The following is a 23,465-nucleotide window of genomic DNA, read 5'->3' as shown; positions in this document are numbered from 1 at the left end:
CCGACTCTGGTGCGCTAGCGTAGTTTACTGCCACCTGAGCGGCGTTCTTCTATTTTAAATCCTCCCGCCCCCGCCGGTCCGTGAAATTATATATTATATGAAACCGGTCCATGGTGTACTAGAAAGGTCGGTAAAACAAATTATGGTGTACCGGTCTGGACTTCATCCTAAAACCATTTTAGCCATTTACCAAGGGACCACACTGAACAGGAAGAGCTTCTGCAATCCACCAAGTGTCCTGGGTTGCTCGTCCACCACGGTCAGTCATCTACCAGGACGGTCAGTGTACTTTACATTACAAACACTACCCTGTTGGAGAGTCAGTGCTAGGACGACAACAATAACTGAGCATGTTTCAAACTCGGGTTCTGGTCTGGTCTGGAACCTATGCTTTTTAAAGCAGACGTCTGTCAAGAACATGATGGGAAAATGTACATAAAGCCGCTCGGGTGGCACAGCGGTAAAACACGCTAGCACACCAGAGCTGGGATCTCGAATACATCGTAAACTAGTTCTGTGTCACATCCGTTACTCTCCAGTGTGAATAATCTGGTGTGTACTGAGATCACTTTGCTCAGTAAAACTTTCCCAATACTGTGAGCACAGGTAATGTTCTTCTCCAGTGTGAATGCGCTGGTGACTTTTAAGCTTACTCTGTTGATTAAAACTCTTCCCGCACTCTGAGCACTGATACGGCTTCACTCCGGTGTGAATGCGATGGTGTACTTTGAGATCACTCTGTCGATTAAAACTCTTCCCACACAGCAAGCACTGATAGGGTTTCTCTTCGCTGTGAATGCGCTGGTGATTTTTAAGTTTACTCTGTTGATTGAAACTCTTCCCGCACTCCGAGCACTGATACGGCTTCTCTCCGGTGTGAATGCGCTGGTGTATTTTCAGATCGCTCAGTTGATTGAAACTCTTCCCGCACTGTAAGCACTGATACGGCTTCTCTCCGGTGTGAATGCGCTGGTGGATTTTGAGAACGCTCTGTCGATTGAAACTCTTTCCACATTCGGAGCAGATGAACGGTTTCTCCTTGGTGTGAATGCGCTGGTGTCTTTTGAGAACGCTCTGTCGGTTAAAACTCTTGCCACAATATGAGCACTCGTACGGTTTCTCTCCGGTGTGAATGCGCTGATGTCTATTAAGATTACTCTGATTATTAAAACTCTTCCCACACTGCACGCACTGATATGTTTTCTCTCCGGTGTGAATGCGCTGGTGTATTTTGAGGTGACTCTGTTGATTAAAACTCTTCCCACACTGTAAACACTGATACGATTTCTCTCCAGTGTGAATGCGCAAGTGTCTTTTGAGAGTGCTCTGCTGATTAAAACTCTTGCCACACAATGAGCATTGGTACGATTTCTCTCCGGTGTGAATGCGCTGGTGTCTTTTGAGATCACTCTGTTGATTAAAGCTCTTCCCACACTCTGAGCACTGATAGGGTTTCTCTCCGGTGTGAACGTGCTGGTGGGCTTTGAGTTTACTCTGTTTATTAAAGCTTTTTCCACAATCTGAGCACTGATACGGTTTCTCTCCGGTGTGAATGCGCTGGTGTTCTTTAAGATGACTCTGATTATTAAAACTCCTCCCACAGTGTGAGCACTGATACGGCCTCTCTCCGGTGTGAATGCGCTGGTGAGTTTTAAGTTTACTCTGTTCGTTGAAACTCTTCCCGCACTCTGAGCAGTAATACGGTTTCTCTCCGGTGTGAAGGCGCTGGTGTATTTTGAGATGACTCAGATTATTGAAGCTTTTTCCACAATGCAAGCAGTGATAAGGTTTCTCTCCGGTGTGAATGCGCTGGTGTTTTTTAAGATCACTCTGTTTATTAAAACTCTTTTCACAGTGCGAGCACTGATAGGGTTTTTCTCCGGTGTGAATGCGCTGGTGTTCTTTGAGATTACTCTGATGATTAAAACTCCTCCCACAGTGTGAGCACTGATACGGTTTCTCTCCGGTGTGAATGCGCTGGTGAGTTTTAAGTTTACTCTGTTCGTTGAAACTCTTCCCGCACTCTGAGCACTGGTACGGTTTCTCTCCGGTGTGAATGCGCTGGTGTCTATTCAGGGCACTCTGGGAACTGAAGACCTTTTCACAAATCGAGCAGACGTTACTTTCTTTCAGTCTGTGTCCGAGCGAGGACGTCTCCTGAGTACCGGAGCTTCTGGTGGGCGTCAGATCCTCATGTTCAGTCTCGATCTTCACCAGAGTCACGTATTCGTCACTGTGGCAGCTCTGGATGTGACTGTGGAGGTGATTTTGGGTCATACAGGAGAGTGAACACATGAAGCAGGAGAAATCGTCGTTCAGTTCTGAAGCAGAAAATAATCATTTGTAACATTAAAAATAACAAACAATTACAACATTTAATCAGCAGCTTTTATAGAGAGCAACTTACAGAGATGCTTCCTCAGTAAACATTAGCTTACTCTAGTACAAATAGGTAAAGGACATAATCTGCTAAAACCATGTTAGAACAAAGGGTGTACACCGAACAGCCATAACATTAAAACCACCTCCTAGTTTCTACACTCACTGTCCATTATATCAGTTCCACTTACCATATAGAAGCACTTTGTAGTTCTACAATTACTGACTGTAGTCCATCTGTTTCTCTACATGCTTTGTTACCCCCTTTCATGCTGTTCTTCAATGGTCAGGACCCCCACAGAGCAGGTATTATTTAGGTGGTGGATCATTCTCAGTACTGCAGTGACACTGACATGGTGGTGGTGTGTTAGTGTGTGTTGTGCTGGTATGAGTGGATCTAAACACCTCACTGTCACTGCTGGACTGAGAATCGTCCACCAACCAAAAACATCCAGCCAACAGCGCCCCGTGGGCAGCGTCCTGTGACCACTGATGAAGGTCTAGAAGATGAGCGACTCAAACAGCAGCAATAGATGAGCGATCGTCTCTGACTTTACATCTACAAGGTGGACCGACTAGGTAGGAGCGTCTAATAGAGTGGACAGTGAGTGGACACGGTGTTTAAAAACTCCACTCGTACCAGCACAACACACACTAACACACCACCACCATGTCAGTGTCACTGCAGTGCTGAGAATCATCCACCACCTAAATAATACCTGCTCTGTGGGGGTCCTGACCATTGAAGAACAGCATGAAAGGGGGTAACAAAGCATGTAGAGAAACAGATATACTACAGTCAGTAATTGCAGAACTACAAAGTGCTTCTATATGGTAAGAGGAGCTGATAAAGTGGACAGTGAGTGTAGAAACAAGGAGGTGGTTTTAATGTTATGGCTGATCGGTGTATGTGAATTTTTGTGAAGCATAGACCAGTGATTAGTAAGTGCAGGTTAGTTTCAGTTTACGAGGTGAAGAATGCATTTAATCGTCTGATCGAACAGAAGTAGTTCATGTCATGACGCGGGCGTTAATACAGACAGTAGACTTGGTGCCCGTCTTTCTCGAGTTCTGAGCAGTGGATCAAGACAAGCTAGACTAGAAGAACAAGGTTTGGCAAGTTCTCTGAGGTAGATTGTTTTAAATGGCTACAGAAAGTCAGTGAGGAGAGTGCAGCAGTGGGTGACGTGGCAGTGTTGGCGTCGATTGAACATGGTCAGTAAATGTTAATTAAAGGAAAATGCATTTTTCAGATTGATGCTTTGCTTGGCACTTGGCTTGAGTGATGCAGTAAAACGTCATCAACATAAACATGACATGTTGTGTGTCATCAAATCCACTCTGAAAGCATCCACATGCATCCACTTTCACCTTCTCCACGTTTTATTACATTACAGACTAATTTGAAGTGAAAACAGGATTTAGAACATATGCACTTATATTTAGGGGTTACATATCTGTACACACCCTGAGCCTAATACTTGGTTGATGCACCTTTGGCAGCAATTACAGCTTCAAGGCGTCTTGGGAAAGAAGCTCTGAGCTTGGCACACTTGTTTCTGGACATTTCTGCCCGTTCCTCTTGGCATATCCTTGCAAGCTCCGTCAGGTTGGATGGGGAGCGTCGGTACTCGCCCATCTTCAGCTCCTTCCACAGGTGTTCGATTGTATTCGGGTCTGGGCTCTGGCTGGGCCACTCAAGGACGTTCACAGACTTTCTCTGAAGCCACGCCTTTGTTCTCTTGGCTGTGAGCTTCAGGTTGACCTTCGCCCCAGTCTGCCAGGTGATGAGCAGTTTCTGGTTTTCTCCAGACGTGACGCTCGGTATTCAGGCCAAAAAGTTCAATTTTGGTTTCATCAGACCAAAGAGTCCTCTAGGTGCCTTTTACTGAGGACTGGCTTCTGTCTGGCCACTCTACCATAAAGGCGTGATTTGTCGAGTTGCTGCATGGATGATTGATCTTCTGATAGGTTCTCCCATCTCCACAAGGATACGCTGGAGCTCTGACAGAGTGACCCTCGGGTTCCTGCTCACCTCCCTGGCCAAGGCCCGTCTTCCCCGATCGCTCAGTTTGGCCGGGCGGCAGGTCTAGGAAGATTTTTGGTGGTTCCAAACTTCTTCCATTTACGAATGATGGTGGCCACTGTGCTCTTTGGGATGTGTAGAGCTGCAGCAGTTGTTTCTGTACCCCTCTCCAGATCTATGCCTCGACACAATCCTGTTTCTGAGCTCTGCAGATGATTCCTTTGACCCCATGGCTTGGAGTTTGCTCTCATACGCACTGTCGACTGTGGGACCTTATATAGGCAGGTGTTGGTCATCCCCAATCATGTCCAATTAATAGAATTGACCACAAGTGGACTCCAATTAAACTGTAGAAACATCTCAAGCAGGATCAGTGAAAACAAAATGCACCTCAGCTCACTTTTGAGTGTCGTATCACAGGGTGTGCACACTCGTGTACATATTATATTTTACATTTAGGTTTTTAATACGAGGACAAATGTCTAAAAAGCTGCTTTCACTTTGTCATTGTGGCTTTTTGTGTAGAATTTTGTGACAAAAAATGAACTGAATCTATTATACTGTAGAACGAGTCTGTAACTGTATGTTAAGCTGCATTTTCCTCACTGTGTGGTGGTTTCACTTTAAAACTTGTGTTATAGCTCGAGGTGCTGAGAAACTGTTACCCCTTTTCCACCGACGTGGCACGGAGCCCGTTCCGGTTCCCGAACCTGACTTTGAACCGGTTCCACGTGTTTTCACAGGAAAAAAGAGGTTCTAGACAGTGAACTAGCGGGCCAATCTGGCACCACGCAATACTTGGTTTTTCAGCCCGAACCGTGACGTAATCTGTGGGCGTGTCATGTTGTACAGCACAGCGCGTTAGCAACAATGGCGTCAGCTGGGGTCTCGTATGGAGCTTAATGCTCCCCGAGCTGCATAAACACACGTTAAGTAAATCCAACTAAACACAGATACACGTGGTATTTTAGACTGGATTTGATGTTTATTTCACACAGATGTTTGTTCGTGTTGTGGAACTTTAATGATCTTTCACCGCTCAAGCTGAGCGCTGAGCAATTCGGCTATTTGCGCCGAGAGTCGCGGTGAAACCGAAGTGCAGTTCTCACGTTAATGAACTAAAGAAAACAACAACCGAGACAAACACGTCACGTCTTCTCATCACCGATTGTTAGATCGATGCTTTTTACATAAAAACAAACATCTGTAACAGCAGCACAAATGCTCGCACATAATCTACACACTCCGCCATGATATTACTGCTCTTAACTTTCGTTAAGCAACGCCCACCAATGATGACGCAGGCTTGGTTCACAAAAACTGGTGGAAACGCGCGTCGGTTCTCTACAGAACACCAAGGTTCAGAGAAACCTGAACAGAACCGGTTCAAGAACCAGGGTTTTTTTTGGTGGAAAAGGGGTATGTGAGAATCAGCTTTGTTTTGATAAGGTCAACAGAGAGAGTGGAGAGTGCCCACATACGAAAGCTCTGCATCCACCCCCAATACCAGCCCCCTCAACCCCCCATCTGAAAACAAAATAAAAGATGTACAAGATAAGCAAAAAATCTAACCAAGTTCATCTTCAGGTTCCTCCTTCTTTACAGGCTTCATCAGGAAACCTCCACGCTGGGGGTCCACTGGGGTGAGGTGTTCCACCGGGAGTACGGATCCTTCACCTGAAATGTCACCAATATGTGGAGAAGGTTGTGGGTTTGGTTTTCCAATTCCATTTACAGTATTAATCAGGAACAAACTAACCAAGGGCCATGCTCATCGTCCCAACAGCAGGAACCAGTTTTATCAGCTCCACTTATAGAAGCACTTTGTAGTTCTACAATTACTGACTGTAGTCCATCTGTTTCTCTACATACTTTGTTAGCTCCTTTCACCCTGTTCCTCAATGGTCAGGACCCCCACAGGACCACCACAGAGCAGGTATTATTTAGGTGGTGGATGATTCTCAGCACTGCAGTGACACTGACATGGTGCTGGTGTGTTAGTGTGTGTTGTGCTGGTATGAGTGGATAAGACACAGCAGCGCCCCGTGTGCAGCGTCCTGTGACCACTGATGAAGGTCTAGAACATGAGCGACTCAAACAGCAGCAATAGATGAGCGATCGTCTCTGACTTTACAACTACAAGGTGGACCAACTAGTTAGGAGTGTCTAATAGAGTGGACAGTGAGTGGACACGGTGTTTAAAAACTCCAGCAGCGCTGCTGTGTCTGATCCACTCATACCAGCACAACACACACTAACACACCACCACCATGTCAGTGTCACTGCAGTGCTGAGAATCATCCACCACCTAAATAATACCTGCTCTGTGGTGGTCCTGTGGGGGTCCTGACCATTGAAGAACAGGGTGAAAGGAGCTAACAAAGCATGTAGAGAAACAGATGGACTACAGTCAGTAATTGTAGAACTACAAAGTGCTTCTATATGGTAAGTGGAGCTGATAAAACTGGACAGTGAGTGTAGAAACAAGGAGGTGGTTTTAATGTTATGGTAAACATTAAGATAAAAAAAACGTCTTACTGAGTTCATCATCATCTTCAGGTTCTTCCTTCTTCACAAGCTTTAGGTGAAAACCTCCATGCTGTTGGTCCAGTGGAGAGAGGTCTTCCTCAGAGGTGACGTGTTCCACAGGGATTATGGATTCTTGACCTGAAATTCCATCAATACGGGAAGAAGAAACTCAACAATCGGAGGGAACGTAAGGTTGTGGGTTTCATTACGTCATTTATCAGGGATGTTTTCTTAAAACAAACGCTTCAGATTTGTTGTCATCTATTCTACCTGAATTTGACGGTGTTAATAGTGATTTTGGATTTTTTTAACATTCTTGAATCTTTTGATTCAGTGCAACACGTCTGGCCACCTTATGGTCCATCTCAGATGTCTCAGAGCCCAGAGAACTCAACTCAGCTTTCTGGACATGGTTCACTTTACTCCACACTAAAGTTTTTAATAGTTTTGTAAATGTTTCTCTGTATTTCTTTGTGTTGTGTCTTACGCTCTGAACTACCTCCAGACTCCTCGAACCGCTTAATGATATCATGCACTGTAAAGATTCTCTCCCTTCTTTGCTCACCAGAGACTCTCAGCCTTCCCTGGATGCTGCTTTTGTACCAAACCCTGATTATAATCACCTGTTCACATCATATCGTTATTTAGTTTTTTCATCTTATTACTAGCCCTAAATTGGAATGTGATGCAGGTCTGAAATGCAGGAATGGATGTTTATTAATAAATGAAATGAAGTTGAGCAGATAAAAGATGAAATATCTCAGGTTCATCCTGTCTGACATCAAATAAACATCAAAGTCAATGCTACTTTACACAGAATAATAATGTCTTACTGAGTTCATCTTCAGGTTCTTCCTTCTTCACAGGCTTCATCTGGGAACCTCCATCCTGTTGGTCCACTGGGGTGACATGGTCCACAGTGATTATGGATCTTTCACCTGAAAATCCAACAATATATAAAAAGAAATGTAAGATTGTGGGTTTGGTTTTCCAAAAACGTTTATCCAAAATGACAGAATATACTCCAAGCAATTAATGCTTGAGGGTCTTGACCATTAACTGGATCGGCAAACTTCTGTTCACTTGTTTATGACCTTAAACATTGAGCTACCACTGACCATTACTTAAAGACACATTTGCATTTCCTGATAGACAAACTCTAAGGAAGCCAAACTTCAGATAGGATGATCTTGCTTCTGAAGTGCATATGTAATCTGAGTGAAAGAGACAAAAGAAGCGTATATGTACCATCATCTTCATCTTCAGGGTCTTCTGACATCATTCTAATCGTGTCATTTTCTGCTCTCTAATAATAATAATAATAATAATAATAATAATAATAATAATAATAATAATAATAGTAACGCTCCGGCCGTGTTACAATGTGTAAATGTTCCAGCCAGCTTCCGGCTTAGTGATGAAGCGTCGCTCCATACTCCCTACACAGTCTGAAGTTCACTTCATTTGAACATCTTCGTTACCTTTGGATTGGAATCTCACTTAAAATGGTGGAATACCCTACGTAGTGCACTTCACAGGAACAACCAGGGTGAATGGAACTCTCCTACAGAATCGGCGCTATCGATCGGCTTTCTAACGACTTCCTGTTTTACTTCACGACCGGGAAAAGTTTGGAGGTTTTTAATTATAAGCACATTTACAAAATAACGGATTCTATTCCTAATGGGACGCACGCTTATAAATGTAATAGCATCTGGAAGAACAGAAGCTAAGGTAAGCAGCGGTTATGATTGTTTTTGCTGTGTTTGGGATTTTGGCCGCTGTGCCGTGATTTATCGAGCGCTTTTGTTCTGTAATGAAAACAAAACGTATCAGTTGAAGCTTTTAACTAAAACCTTCTTGTTACAGAAATTACATTCATTTACACGATGAGGAGGAAAGTAAAGAAACGAAGTAAAACGGCTAAATACACTCGCTAATCTGTTGTTGTTTTTATCTGAACTTACAGATTATTTCTTTATTTCTACGCTACATTTCCAATATATGTTTTGTGTAGATTATAATGACTCATGACTCGTAATTTGTGAGTTGTGAACATCTCTGCTCAGAGGTGACGTGTTCCACAGTGATTAAGGTTCCTTCACCTAAAATTCAGTCAATATATGAAGCAAAAACTCAATAACCAGAAGAAATGTGAGTGGGTGGGTTTGATTTTTCAATCACAATTAATTCTAATTCAAACTAGAGTGTAGCAGAACAGTACAGGTCCTAATATCCACACTGTCTCATTATTTCCACTGATGAGTGACCCAAATACTAACCACACTGTACTGTACCACACTGTACTGTACCATACTGTACCTCACTGTACTGTACCACACTGTACTGTACCACACTGTACTGTACTATACCACACTGTACTATACCACACTGTACTGTACTATACTGTACTGTACCACACTGTACTGTACCACACTGTACTGTACCTCACTGTACTGTACCATACTGTACTGTACCATACTGTACTGTACCATACTGTACCTCACTGTACTGTACCACACTGTACTGTACCACACTGTACTGTACCATACTGTACTGTACCACACTGTACTGTACCACATTGTACTGTACCTCACTGTACTGTACCATACTGTACTGTACCACACTGTACTGTGCCATACTGTACTGTACCACACTGTACTGTGCCATACTGTACTGTACCACACTGTACTGTACCATACTGTACTGTACCATACTGTCCTGTACTGTACCTCACTGTACTGTACCACACTGTACTGTACCACACTGTACTGTACCACACTGTACTGTACCATACTGTACCACACTGTACTGTATCACACTGTACTGTACCATACTGTACTGTACCTCACTGTACTGTACCATACTGTACTGTACCACACTGTACTGTACCACACTGTACTGTACCTCACTGTACTGTACCACACTGTACTGTACCTCACTGTACTGTACCATACTGTACCACACTGTACTGTATCACACTGTACTGTACCATACTGTACTGTACCTCACTGTACTGTAACATACTGTACCACACTGTACCTCACTGTACTGTACCATACTGTACTGTACCACACTGTCCTGTACCTCACTGTACTGTACCTCACTGTACTGTACCACACTGTACTGTACCTCACTGTACTGTACCATACTGTACCACACTGTACTGTATCACACTGTACTGTACCATATTGTACTGTACCACACTGTACTGTACCATACTGTACTGTACCACACTGTACTGTACCATACTGTACCACACTGTACTGTACCATACTGTACTGTACCTCACTGTACTGTAACATACTGTACCACACTGTACTGTACCTCACTGTACTGTACCATACTGTACTGTACCACACTGTACTGTACCATACTGTACCACACTGTACTGTATCACACTGTACTGTACCATACTGTACTGTACCTCACTGTACTGTAACATACTGTACCACACTGTACTGTACCTCACTGTACTGTACCATACTGTACTGTACCACACTGTCCTGTACCTCACTGTACTGTACCATACTGTACTGTACCATACTGTCTGGTGGAAAAGTGGCATAATGCTCCATATTTACTTACAGAAGTAACCGCCATCTTCATCTTCCTTCTTTATCTGTTTCTCCTGGAATCCTTCATGTTGTAGATCCATGGTGGTGATGTGTCTCTCTTCTGCTCACTGCATTACTAAACATCTAATGGACAGACAGACAGATGGATGGATGTACTTCATTACTTTATGTAGTTTCAGGTCGGGACCCTAAAAGAGATACTGGCTGATCAAGATATGTAATTTGTTTAACAAGGCAGCAAACACGAATTCCAAAATAGATGGGACACTTTCTGACAATGCAATAAAACTGAAATCGGTCACTTTAATTTGCTCGAACGTTTATTTGATAGACAAAGAAACACAGGATGAATAAAGATGCTGAGTTGCTGAGATACATATCTAGTTTATATTAAGACTTAAAGAACTTGACGTGTTTCTATAAAACTGTAAAACTAATAACGAGCAACTGATTCATTTTGCTGGATCAGTTGGGACGAATCGGTTCATCAGTACTGAATCGTGTGATGCTAACTGTTAGCGGAGCAGCTAGCAGTTCGCGTTTTTAAATGAGAAAAGAGTTAACGCTCCTCAAATCCTTACAGTAGTATTTTATTATAAACTCTAGTTTTATTATTAATTAGAATGTAGTTAATTAAAGAGCAATAAATAAATGAATATTTTACTTACAGATGATTCACTTTAGTACAAACACATTAACCGCTGTAGCTGCTTCTGCTCCTCTTCTCTGAACTGAGCTGGTTGATCTACCATGTTAAGGTTGATGATTTCCACCTGCTGGACTGCAGAGTTAAAACTGAAACCACCACTATATACACTGATCAGTCATATCATTAAAACCACCTCCTGGTTTCTACACTCACTGTCCATTTTATCAGCTCCACTTACCATATAGAAGCACTTTGTAGTTCTACAATTACTGACTGTAGTCCATCTGTTTCTCTACATGCTTTGTTACCCCCTTTCATGCTGTTCTTCAATGGTCAGGACCACCACAGAGCAGGTATTATTTAGGTGGTGGATGATTCTCAGCACTGCAATGACACTGACATGGTGGTGGTGTGTTAGTGTGTGTTGTGCTGGTATGAGTGGATCTAAACACCTCACTGTCACTGCTGGACTGAGAATCGTCCACCAACCAAAAACATCCAGCCAACAGCGCCCCGAGGGCAGCGTCCTGTGACCACTGATGAAGGTGTAGAACAGTGGTCACAGGACGCTGCCCACGGGGCGCTGTTGGCTGGATGCAATGCATTAAGCTTCAGAAAGAGCCTGTGTTTGTTTCTGCTTTAAAACATACGCACCATGAACCAATCAGATTTAACATCATTAAACAAGTTTATAGTTTATTTCTCAATTATTTGTCATTATACCACTAGCACTGCTCATTGTCTGCATGGTTTCTCTGTAGCTTGGTTATGGCTCTCATACTCAAACTCAAAAGAAGCTTTATTGGCATGACATTCGTATTGCCAAAGCTCAGTTACAGAGAAATAATAAAAAGAACAATAAAAAAGAACAAATATATACAAAACAGTTACTTGTGCAACAATATAAAATAGAATAAAATATTAATAAAAACAGTGCAAAATAATAACAATAAAAATAATAATATTTACATTAATGAGGTAATGAGCTCTCTCACACACACACACACACACACACACACAGAAACTGATCGTTATTACTACCTCATTAATGTAAATATTATAATTTTTATTGTTATTATTTTGCACTGTTTCTATTAATATTTTATTCTATTTTATATTATTTGCACATGTAACTGTTCTGTATATTTTTGTTCTTTCTTACTGTTATTTGTAATATTTCTCTGTAACTTGCTTTGGCAATACGAATGTCCTTATTTGTCATGCCAATAAAGCTTCTTTTGAGTTTGAGAGTGTGAGTGTGTCGGTGTGTGTGTCGCTTGCTCTCTCCGCGATACTGAAAGTGATTTGAATTTCGATAATTAACAGCTCTTATTATGACTGATTAATTCCCTCTACTGATGGAAGCAGAATGGTTGAATTACAGCCAATAAGAAATATAAACATATACAGTAGGACATGGCCACACCGGCCACTTTCTTTGCCAGACTCTCCAAGACTGATTTTTCAAGGTAGTGAACTAATGTTCTATTTTGGCATAAAGGGAAACATTTTTTTTAAACTGGGCCCTATTATCTCATTGTTTTGGGTTAATATTTTTACAAAAATGATCAGTTGATTCAGTGTTTATTTAAAACGTCAAACTTCCATTTTGAACTGATAATAAGGGCAGTAATAGCTCAGTGGTTAAGGTACTGGACTAGTAAACAGAAGGTTGCCGGTTCAAGCCCCGCCACCACCAAGTTGCCACCGTTGGGTCCCTGAGCAAGGCCCTTAACCCTCAATTGCTCATTGTGTTCAGCTCATTGTGTAAGTTGCTTTGAATAAAAGCGTCTGCTAAATGCTGTAAATGATAATAACATTATAAACCAGTCTGTGGTAAAAAGTGGTTTATTTTGATTTTTTTAACATTCTCTAGCAATATTGTTGATTCAACTCAACAATGAATTTATTATTTTTGTCTCTAAAAATATGAATCCAAAATTATTAGAAAATAGGGCTCAGATCTGGTTGTTTTCCTTTAAATATTTGCTTGGTCTTATTAAAGGTATTAATATGCATAAATGTTTATTAATGGTGAACTTTGCAGCAGGCCTGGCAGCTTTGTTTGACTCATTCTATAATTTCAACCTGGAATACCAAGAGGAAGCCTTATGCACTCTTGAATTCATCCAAAGTTAAATTATGGTTTTTATGCGTGGATAAACTGTGAAATACAGCTCTCTGTATTTACAGATCGGTTAATTAATTTACAACAAAACCTAATACATAGTACCACAGAGCAATGTTTCAATCACAATTATAAAAATTGTGTATTGCATATCACGATCATTGGTAGTAATCTAGAATGCATTTCTGTGAAATAAATCTCTGAGCAGAAACTAAAATTGTTTAGATTTTTATACCTTTTTAAAAATATTTAACTTTTTTGTAAGGCTACAAAGTATAGATGTAAGTAACTTTAAAGTAGCATTAAAAGTCTGCATTATAACATTATAACACTGGCTCCAAGAACTCTGCTGAAAAGGTTATCAGCAAAAAAGTGGCAAAGAAGTGGAGAAAAAGAAACACTCAATGAATGCTAATGTTTGCAGTCTTCTAAGAAAACTAATGGATTTTGACTGGCAATTGTTATAATCTAAATTATTATTGGGCATTACAATATTGGTCTAAAACATTTTGGTATTCAAGGAATGTAATTGGAAATGGGCCAGACCGCCACATGGCATAAAACCGGTTAGAACTGGCTGAGTGGAAGCCTGGAACAAAAGGCATACCTTATATGGAGTAGTTCTACACCTGGCCACTAGGGGGTGGCGGTAAACTATAAATAACAACTGCGCTCTCTGCTCGTGGTCTGTGGCATTCTTCACTTAGACGGAGAGGCTGCAGAACACAGCTGCTTGCGACCTGGAGGACGAACCAACCTTTTCTGAATAAAACTTTTAAAGAACGTCACCTTGCCTCCTGATAAATTCGGATCGATTCTAACAAAAGATCCACGTTCTAACAAATGGTAGCAGAGGATGGTTTAAAATCGATTAATTAGTGTTCATTGGAAAAATCAGGAGGACTGCAGAGGTGAACGGGATCAGATTGGATCCAGGATCGGGAAAATTCGAAATCTGCCAGACTCAAAAGGGTACCCGACTAAAAAGGTAAGGGCGATTTAAGTCCTCATTTAGATGCAATCAAATATTTAGTTCTGAGTCTGGTATGTTGAGAATTCTCTCGTAGATAATTAGAAATAATTACTGATAAATGCTAAGGCGTGGTTCCTCTTTCACTAGCAAAGGTATGGTGGGCATGCCCTGACTCCAGGTGAGTCTAAAGGATCCGGTGTGGTTAGAGTCCATGCCCGTTTGGTTAGAGTCCAAACGCAAAGCCTGGTACCAGGTCAGTTGGTTCGAGTCCAACTGTGAAAGCCTGAATGGGTTCAGGTCGGTTGGTTAAAGTCCAACCGTTTGTGTGGTAAATTATTTTCTGGTCGGTTTTGAGCAGTCGGTCCTGAAAACCAATATAGCAATTGTCTTGTGGAATAATCATTGGAATTGATTAAGTTTCCTATTGCATTGTTAGTAATTGGTTAGTAAAGTCAGTGAGGCTAGAACTGGTCAGGGAAACTACTTACCGGTGTCTTGGTGATGGGTATGTTGTTTTAGTTGTTGTATAGGATTTGTATAGTTTCCTGTTTCTGTGTGCTCTGTTCTATTTTCTCTAGTTTTCTATTCTTCTAACTCTCAAAAAATAAAATAAAATAAAAATAAAAATAAAAAAATAAAAAAATAATTGAACAAACTTCTTCAATGAAAATTCGTAAGGCCATGCTGAAGAAGGTAGAACAATGGTTTAAATTTCGAGTAGACAAAGGACTGTATCCTACACGTGGTGACCCAACCCCCGACACAAATACTAGATTGGCGTATGTGAAAATTGCTAAACAGGGTGTAAGCGATGCAAAAACTGAATTGGAGAAAGCTAAAGGGTTGAAAAAATTTAAAGTTAAAAGGGTTTTAATATCTGCTGAAAATTATTTAGCTCTGACACAGATTATAGTCCAACATAAGAAGCCATTTGTTTAAGCGTGAATTCTGCCCCCGCTGAGAATCACACACACCCACTGAGGAGAAACAGGAAGTAAAAAATTCAGCACAGATGGCTCCGCCCGACACAGCTGTGCTGGGCTGCGCCCCTCCCCCATATGTAGCATCAGCCATTCCTGAGCAGACGACTACCCCCCTCCCGTCTCTCACTCTCACACCTACCTCAAATACCACACCCAGCGCTCCTGTTTTACTGCACACACAAATGCAGATTGGTACGAATCCGGTGCGTGTTATGTATTCTGATAACGAGCATCAGAGTGAACAAGGTGAAGACATACACACATCAAATGTGACATTAAAGGTGCTAAGTGGGGTTTTACATGCTAAATCAGAAGAATATGAGCAGCTTAGAAGGCAACAGTTTGATTTCCAAGTGAAAGTACAAGAACAGGTACAGCAATTGTCCAATGTGTTAACAGATCAAGTAAAAATGTTGACTGATAGAGTAGAGAGGGCTGAGTATGTTCCTCAAAGAGAACAGGAACTAGAATCTGGGAGGGAGGAATCAGAGGAAGAAGAGGAGGAAGATATTGGAAGTGAAGGTAGCAGCTGGAGGAGAGCAAGTAGGGGAAGAAAACAAGGTAAAATGCAAGGTAGGGTTGTTTGGCCTACAATTAGGGCCAGTAACAGTAGAGAAGGTGTATTAATTACTGGTGAGGATCTGGATGTGGAATGGAAGGAAGGGAAAGACAGTAGAAGCAGAAAAGTGAATTTGGAAAGGAAAGGAAAGTTGAGTAAAAATGAAGCTCTTGACAGATATGAGAGGGACTTGAGACGGTTATTAAATCAGCTAGAAACTTCAAGGGCTGAGTTTGACATCCCTGCAGAATCTGACTCCTGATCATTGTTTCTTCTCTGTGGTAGACTTAGTGAATGCCTTTTTTAGTATTCCCATTCCCAGTGACATTCAGCCAATCTTTGCTTTCACATACAGAAGCCAACAGTACACTTACACCAGATTGCCTCAAGGCTATAAGGATAGCCCGGGCATCTTCAACAAATGTCTGGTGGAAGACCTTTCTGTCTTACTGACACAGAACCTTTTGAGCAGTGACACCGTGTTGATTCAATATGTTGATGACTTGCTAATTGCTTGTACTTCTGAAGAGCTCTGTTTACAGGATACTGTTACCATTCTTACTCATCTGGCAACTTAGGATACAAAGTCAACAAAGCCAAACTGCAGATATGCCGACCTGTTGTGACATTTCAAGGACGGAGGGTTTCCAGCAAGGGTCACTCCCTGACTGCTGACACCAGAGTTTGCATCCTGAATCACCCGAAGCCAACTACCGTAAGTCACCTTCTGTCTTTTCTTGGCTTGACAGGTTATTCCAGGAATTACATTCTTAATTACTCAGGCTTGGTTGCACCTTTGAGGGCTGAAATTACCAGGTTAGGTCAAAGAAACCTATCAGCCAAAGTAGAGTGGACCAAGCCCCTTGAGGCTGCTTTTATTGAATTAAAACAGCAACTGACCTTAGCCAGCGACCTACAACAACCGAAATACTCTGACCCTTTCTATTTGGATGTTTCTGAAAATGGCATTATAAATGCAGTTCTTTTTCAGAAAAGGGGGAGTGGTGTCAGAGCTGTACTCTTGTACCATAGCTCAAGATTGGACCCTGTGGTAACAGGTCAACCAGGTTGTGTCAGATACCTAGCAGCATTGTCCACAGCAATTACCAAAACAGCACATTTGGTCATGTGTCATCCTCTTATTGTCAATACAAGTCATGGTGTGACTGCATTTTTGATTTCCACAGCCTTTACCCTGTCAAGAGCGAGAAAAGACAGAATCAATAGTATTCTCACTCAACCTCATATCTCATACACTACAGGGAAAATGGTGAACATGACTGAAGGTCTAAATTCCGACCCTGAGCCGAGTGAACGGCTATCGTTACATCCTAGTCATGGTAGATAGATTTACTAGGTGGGTTGAAGCAATCCCAGCTAAAAAGGAAGACTCTAAAACGGTGGTGAAATGGTTAAAAACAGAACTAATACCCAGATATGGAGTTCCCACTTTGATTCGTTCAGATAATGGGGTTCATTTTAATAATGCCAAATTGCAGGAGGTGGAAAAAGCTTTGGGGATAACACACAGATTTGGAGCCGTGTACCATCCCCAGTCCCAAGGGCTGGTGGAAAGGGCCAATAACACCATCAAGACTAAACTGGCCAAAACTTGTCAAGGCTCCAAATTAAATTGGGTTGAGGCTTTGCCCCTGGTGTTGATGTCCATGAGAGCATCGCCCAGGAGTGACACTCACTTCTCCCCACACCAATTGCTAACTGGCAGACGCATGCCAGGGCCACCTAGAGACAGGGTGGTGAACAAGGCACTGGATTTGTGGGATGAAGAATTGGACAGCTACATGAAAGCCTTAACCAAGCTTATTTCCAGCATTAATCAACAGGTTAGGCCCAAGGACAAGAAGAAGGAGCCAGAACCAGAACCAAAGGTAAAGGTTGGACAGTGGGTAAGAACCAAGGTTCACAAAAGGAAGTGGGACAGCCCAAGGTGGACCGGTCCGTGGCAAGTGACAGATGTCACCTCACATGCTGTGAAAGTCAAGGGTAAGAAAGGAAATCTGTGGCACCACATCACACATTGTACCCCTGCAGATCCACCAAGCAGAACCTGTGAAGAGACCAGAGAAGACCTGAGCAAGAATCTGCCCTTTTTCTGGCACGAGACAGAATTACCAGAGAAACACTCAGGCTGGTGGGAAGAGAGATCAGGTAATGTAGTCACTGAAGGAGGTAAGTATATTGCCTATTGTATTGGTACTGATCTTGTTCCAGAAGCCGGAGTTGCAAAACAGATAGGAGAGCAACTTGGAGTGAAGGACTTGACAACAGCTCCAGTGGGTAAATTAACAATACACAGTGAAAAGGGAGTGACAGTGTTTAATTTGGTGACTAAAACTCACTCAAAGGACAAACCAACATTGCAGAACTTCATCTTAGCTGTGCAACACCTGGCCGACTTACTTAAAACCTTAGAAGTACCTGAATTAGGCATTCCTAAATTGGGTGGTAGCCTGGACGGACTTGATTGGCGTACAGTCCGACCAATTTTGCAGGCTTTACTACAGGACACAGGCACTAAGATTACTATTTTCTATAGGGAATAGAGAACTAACTGCCTGACTAACACAATGCCTTTTCATCCACTAACAGATCCGTTTAATCAGGCTTTGAAACGATCAGGATGTGGATGCATTACCATGACCATTTTGGCAATATTGACCATATTATTGGTGGGTTCCATATTCTCACTCAGTACAAAGGGGGATCAAGCACTAAAACTAAAACAGGATAACGATAATCTAGTTAGAGTCAGGAGAGCCCGACAGGTACCACCCATAAGGCAAGATGGGAACAACAAGGTAGCAACCATTCCATATGGGAATCCCAGCACTGCAAATATACCGATGAAAGATGATGGGGAAAAGGTAGTAGTGGTGGCAAGAGCAGAGTTTACTTGGAGGGACCAGCTGGCTATTGAAACAGGTTATGAAGAGACCAATACTTGGCTGGAGTGGATAAGGTACACAATAGGGGAACTGGGAGTGAAAAACTGTTTTGTATGTGCGGCAGCAAAACCCACATTAGCTACTCGCCCTGTTAAATCGGAAAACCTGATGTGTCTGACTTCTCTATTCACAGATGAGCCCAGGAATGACACAAACTGTAGAGAACAGGGTAAACTATTCCCAATCACGGAGCAACCAACTCCCACTAGCGTAAAGGCATACAAAGGTGAGTATGTTTGCTTTAAATCAGACAAAACTGGTGAAATAATTAACAGGGGCAATTTCCCTAGGGGTTGGTGCAATGAAACAATTTCCTTAGGGGATGACGGCATATATAATGATTACAAACTGTTCAATCAAACATCTGCAAGAGCTGATCTTTTGTGGTTATGTGGGGACATGAAGGTCAGAAAAAGGCTGTCTGGTGTCTGGAGAGGGGAGTGCGCTTTGGTGTATTTGATTATGCCTTTCAGAATCTATCATCAAGAAGGCGTGGTGGACCCTGCAGATGTGATGAGACATCACCGCCAGACCAGAGAGGTGAAGCCTGGAGGATCTTTTGACAAAACTGTCTGGATAGATGGAATTGGAGTGCCGAGAGGAGTTCCTGATGAGTTCAAGGCTAGAGACCAGATTGCTGCAGGCTTTGAGAGTGTATTCTTCTGGTGGTCCACAATAAACAAAAATGTAGATTGGATTAACTATTTGTATTATAACCAGCAGAGATTTGTGAATTTCACTGTCCAGGCAGTGGAAGGACTTAGAGATCAATTGGACAAAACCTCACTAATGACTGTCCAAAATAGAATGGCACTAGATATGTTGCTGGCAGATAAAGGAGGTGTCTGTCACATGATTGGAACCACCTGCTGCACCTTCATACCCAACAATACTGCCCCAGATGGAACTGTTTCCAGAGCCTTGGAGGGGCTGAAGGCTCTCTCAAAGGAATGGAAAGAGAACTCTGGTATCGAAAATTGGTTCACTAAGTGGATGGAGAATTTCTTTGGCTCATGGAAAGGAGTAATAACACAATTGGCTATGGCAGTTTGTGTGGGATTGGCTATCCTAGTGGTGTGTGGATGTTGTTGTGTGCCATGCATAAAGACCCTGATTGTGAGATTCATCAACACCGTGATTCAAAAGGGGGCAGCAGCAGGCGAAGTCCAGGAAACTGTACTCTACATACAAACCGATGGGCCAAAAGAAAACTTAAAGAATGAGGAAGATCAGGAGTACTGGACTTAACTTCAATGTTGAGTGTTTGTCTGTCTCGTTTGTCAATATTCTTCTGTCTAGATTGCTGATCGATGGATGACACCAAAGGGGGACCCCAAGAAGCAAGAATAGAAGAAAATGTCTTGAATTAATGTTTTGTGTGTATTTAGCTACAATACAACATATATAGGGTAAAGGACATATTGATAGTTTAAGTAAATAGTAATGTTAAGTTGCAAAACACATAGGCACATATTTGACTAATGTAATCCTTGCATGATTGGTGATGGTTCAAGTTGTCCAAAAGGAGATCACTGAGGTCAAAAGGGGGACCATGGATTTCCTGTCAACAAAAAGATATCATCATCAACACATAAGGGAATTTAGCTTACTTTGAAGATGTAACACATATAGGGAAATCTCTAAAGGACTATAAATTTTGAATTTCTTTCCTATCCGGTTGCTGAAAGGTCCAAGTAAGCTTTGATTGTGTAACTATAGCCTTCTGAAGCTCTTTGTTGAAGTGAATGCAATGTTTTGCATTCAAAGGGGGAATTGTTATAATCTAAATTATTATTGGGCATTACAATATTGGTCTAAAACATTTTGGTATTCAAGGAATGTAATTGGAAATGGGCCAGACCGCCACGTGGCATAAAACCGGTTAGAACTGGCTGAGTGGAAGCCTGGAACAAAAGGCATACCTTATATGGAGTAGTTCTACACCTGGCCACTAGGGGGTGGCGGTAAACTATAAATAACAACTGCGCTCTCTGCTCGTGGTCTGTGGCATTCTTCACTTAGACGGAGAGGCTGCAGAACGCAGCTGCTTGCGACCTGGAGGACGAACCAACCTTTTCTGAATAAAACTTTTAAAGAACGTCACCTTGCCTCCTGATAAATTCGGATCGATTCTAACAAAAGATCCTATCCATGTAAGTTTAATGGAAATGTTGTGACCACAGCAGAGATAGGCCTACACAAAAGTTCTGTTTTCCATGCTGTGTTTAGGGTTTTAGAATGTAGAATAGACTGTGTGTTAAGTAAGTTTGGAGTTACACTTGTTTTTGTGGCCTACATTTTATGTGCATTTTAAAAATGTATATGGGGCATTACAAAATGCTATTGGTAAACTGAAGAGTCTAACATTCAACATAGCTTTTCTTGTTACTGCCAGGTATTTGAATCAATATATTTTATATTGTTTTTTATTTATTCTGTTAGAATCTGGCAATAAATTAAGCACATATTGCATATATTATTTTGATATTAAAAAATGCTTCATGAAACAAGCTGTTGTATGGTTTGTTATTTGTAAATGTGCATAATTCATATAGTAATTTGTCAAAAACATTTCTCAAACTAGAGCTCTAATAAAGTGAGATAACAGATAGTAGCTGTCTTTAATTGGCAACCGAGCCAGGTATATACTGTAATAATAAAAACTTACAGCCAATTTTTGTATATATTTTTACAGTATTATAATGTATTTATTCTTAATGACACTTGCTGTAAAAAAGTGGTAGTCAACTGTAAATAATTTACAGTAAATTACCATTCCAATAAAACAATTTACTGTAATTTTACAATACTTTATTGGCAACTTTTTTGCCAATAACTTACTGTAAATTTTACAATAATTTTTTTTACAGTGTAGGGTTGGAACAAGACTTCTATGCAAGATGGCACAGCTCCATTCAAAGACTTAAAAATTAGTAAACATGATTTAAATTGGATCCTGTAACTTAGAGGGAGGGCTGCCAGGCCCGGGGTGATGTGGACTGTAAATGAGCTAATGTGGACTTACTTATAGCCAAGTGCAATTTGTAAAAATCTAGATGACACAGGAGCAGGTACAAGTGTATAGGTCTTAGGGTAACAGTTTGTCTGACCAGTGTTGGCGAATTCATTTGATATACTTTATTTGTCATATATACATATACAGATGTACAGTACAATGAAATTCTTTCTTTGCATATCCCAGCTTGTCGTTGGAGGTTGGGGTCAGAGCGCAGGGTCAGCCATCGGACAGCACCCCTAGAGCAGACAGGGTTAAGGGCCTTGCTCAAGGACCCAACAGTGGCTGCATAGCAGAGCCTGGATTTGAACCGCCAATCTTTACGATTGATAGCCCAAAGCTCTACCCACTAAGCTACCACTGTTTGTCAAACCTAAAGTCAGGGTCAAACATTACCCTGAGATTCCTTACCTGATGTTTTGCATAGTCCCCAGTTCACCAACAGTGCATTTCCACCTAAAGAACTCTGGTTCTTGTTCTTGAACCGGTTCTGTTCAGGATCCTTCAAACCTTGGTGTTTTGTAGAGAACCGATGCGCGTTTTCACCAGTTTGTAGTGATTAATAGCAGCTCGAGTGCTAACTAGAACTAAAAAATGTGATCATATTACTCCTGTTCTATCATCTCTACACTGGCTGCCAGTTAAATTCCGCATTGATTACAAAATACTTTTACTAACCTATAAAGCGCTACATGGTCTGGCTCCACAGTATCTGAGCGAGCTTATTAATCACTACAACTCAGCGCGTCCACTTCGCTCACAAGATGCAGGGTTACTTATAGTTCCTAAAATTAAAAAGATCACAGCTGGTGGAAGAGCATTTTCTTACAAAGCTCCACAACTTTGGAATAATCTTCCTGCCTCTATTCATGACTCGGACACGTCTCAATGTTTAAGTCTAGACTGAAAACATATTTATTTTCACAGGCTTTTGATTAATATAGACAAAGGTGCAGAGCTTGGGGGTACTGGGTGATAGAAACTTGTGGTGATCAGGGATGTTGGGTTGCCGTCGTTCTGCCTCTCTTGTCCGATCACTCAGGTTTGGGTAGGAGAGGTGGGCGCTGATGTCCTGTGAAAGCCTTCATGACCTTGTTACCTGCTCGCTCTCCCTTTTAGTTATGCTGTAATAATTAGGGCTGCCGGAGTCTAAAACTCTCTGTAAAACTGTTTTACTCAACTCGCATTATACATTATTAACTACATTCTTTGTTGTTTTAGTCCAAAGGCATTCTGATTGAAACCTGTTTACCCACCGAGGTTAAGGATTAAAGTCGAGACTGAGACCTGGGCTAGTCCTGTCCAAGGGCATTCTGATGGAAACCTGTTTACCCGCCGAGGTTAAGCATTAAAAGTCGAGATTGCCGTGACAACGATGCTGCTCCTGCCGGATGTGACGGAACTGGAGTAATTGCACCAAGAATGACTAACTACAGACTTTATTGAAGACTAGAGCGAATAACAACTCTATTATTATTTATTTATCTATTTATTACCAGTTATAACTTTTAGATCATTTAATTCTGTGTTTGTATGCTTTGTGTAAATCGTGTATTTATTTAAAGTTTCCTCCAGGCCACCCAAGAAGGATGGGCCCTGCTGAGTCTGGTTCCTCTCAAGGTTTCTTCCTGTAATTTTCAGGGAGTTTTTCCTTGCCACAGTCGCCCTCGGCTTGCCCA

The 23,465-nt window shown here is 41.7% G+C and overlaps 1 pseudogene; it reads right to left on the bottom strand.

The window, feature by feature from the left end:
• LOC134302895 (uncharacterized) overlaps window positions 1-23,465 on the bottom strand; it is a 657,104-nt pseudogene that overhangs the window by 576,477 nt on the left and 57,162 nt on the right.

This window comes from Trichomycterus rosablanca, chromosome 2, assembly GCF_030014385.1.
Source record: "Trichomycterus rosablanca isolate fTriRos1 chromosome 2, fTriRos1.hap1, whole genome shotgun sequence".
In the NCBI taxonomy this organism is placed as follows: domain Eukaryota; kingdom Metazoa; phylum Chordata; class Actinopteri; order Siluriformes; family Trichomycteridae; genus Trichomycterus; species Trichomycterus rosablanca.
This window is presented reverse-complemented; position numbering and strand designations above follow the sequence as displayed.